At 39.4% G+C, this 1,498-nt stretch overlaps 1 non-coding gene across 1 annotated transcript; it reads right to left on the bottom strand.

The window, feature by feature from the left end:
• Positions 1–1,166: 1,166 nt before the first annotated feature.
• On the bottom strand, positions 1,167–1,238 carry TRNAW-CCA. Its single transcript has one exon. It is a non-coding gene; the product is annotated as a tRNA-Trp (tRNA).
• Between the last annotated feature and the right edge of the window lie 260 nt (positions 1,239–1,498).

Here is a 1,498-nt window from a genome sequence, read left to right as displayed (position 1 = left end):
GTGCAGAGAGAGCAGGACCAAGCATTAGCCACTTTCCTGATATTGCACTGAGTCTAAAGAGATTTTAGATGATGAGAAAGAGTGATTATAAAAGATGAGTAAGAGATGAAAGCAAGTTGGTTTTTTAATTCTGCAGAAGTAGAAAAAGGGAATAGCTTCTGGTAGAAGAAAAAGATGCCACTAAAATATGGAAGGGTTTAGAAATTTTTTTTCAGAAAAAAAATATGAGGCATTCCCCAAGATCTGGCCTCTTTGAAATGAAGTGTGAAAAGATTTATGGAACAACTGGCTTACTTTAAAAGAGGAGAATAAAACATGGAAACACCTTAAGGAAACTAAAATTACAATACCAGAATCACAATGCACTCTGTTTAAATAGCAGAACTAAAATTGCAGAAAATGGAATACCAAACTTGAGAAGATACCTTAAAAGGCAGAGAGAAAATGTGAAAACAGAAAAAAGTTTTTGAGAGGAGGTTATAGTTGTAGAGTCTCATGAAGAGTAACTACCCATCCATTTCGTGGTAATTATCCACCATGTGGAAGGGTAGATGAAATTCCTGGAATAAGTCTACAACAAAAGGAACAGAAGCAATATTGAAAAACATACTAGATAACTTTTCTAAACAGGCTGAATGAAAAGTATTCTTTTATAATTATTTTAATTTCTTCTGTTCTTGGGTTTACGGCCCCGTTCTTCATAGCTTTAAGGATATGAGCTATGTAATTTAACATAAGCTTTTTGATCAAATGTTAACCAATCTCATAGGTTAAAAATAGCTCATTGTATTTTAATTTAATTTACATTACTCTTATTATGAGTTTTGTTTTTTAAACTTTAAAAAATAATTTTATTCTCTGATAATTTTCATCCCGTAACTGTTTTCTAGTATGTTGTCCTTTTTTTTTCTTTTCAAATAGCTTTTCTAGTGACACGTTTGTGACATAGGTAAGAGGAGGAGCGGCCAAGGTGCAAGGATGAAGGCGGCCGGGTGGCAGTATCAGAGGGTGCCTCCTAGCGTTTCCTAAATCATCGAGAGAGGCCCTTCTTTTCTAAACCTCATTCCTCTTCTCCGCTGTACTTAAGGACAGGGATTCCTGGATGTCCACATAAGAAACAAGAGACTTAACCTTCAAGTGCATTGGAATGGAAAAATGGACAACCGTGACCTCGACGTGACTTGAACACGCAGCCTTCTGATCTGGAGTCAGACGCGCTACCATTGCGCCACGAGGTCACGAGTGAAAGAGGTCTTTTGATCTTTTAAAACTCTTTTGTTCCGCATATCCCAGTCGCTTTCTTACATGGATCGTTTGTTTTTCGTGTGAACTTCAGGTCAAACAGAAAAAATGAAGGAGCGGCACGGAGGGTTTGATCGTAAGAGACTAAAGGACTCCCTGCCAGAGCCCGAGGCCCAGGTATCCCCCAGCAGCTGCCAGACGCCGGCGCTCGGCGTTTTCCCGGGACAGTCGGGCTCCAAAGAGGGGACGGCGGCGG

The sequence above is a fragment of the Pteropus vampyrus genome, unplaced genomic scaffold (genome assembly GCF_000151845.1).
Source record: "Pteropus vampyrus isolate Shadow unplaced genomic scaffold, Pvam_2.0 Scaffold44, whole genome shotgun sequence".
Classification (NCBI taxonomy): Eukaryota; Metazoa; Chordata; class Mammalia; order Chiroptera; family Pteropodidae; genus Pteropus; species Pteropus vampyrus.
Note: the sequence above shows the minus strand (reverse complement) of the source record. Positions and strands in the feature narration are given on the sequence as shown.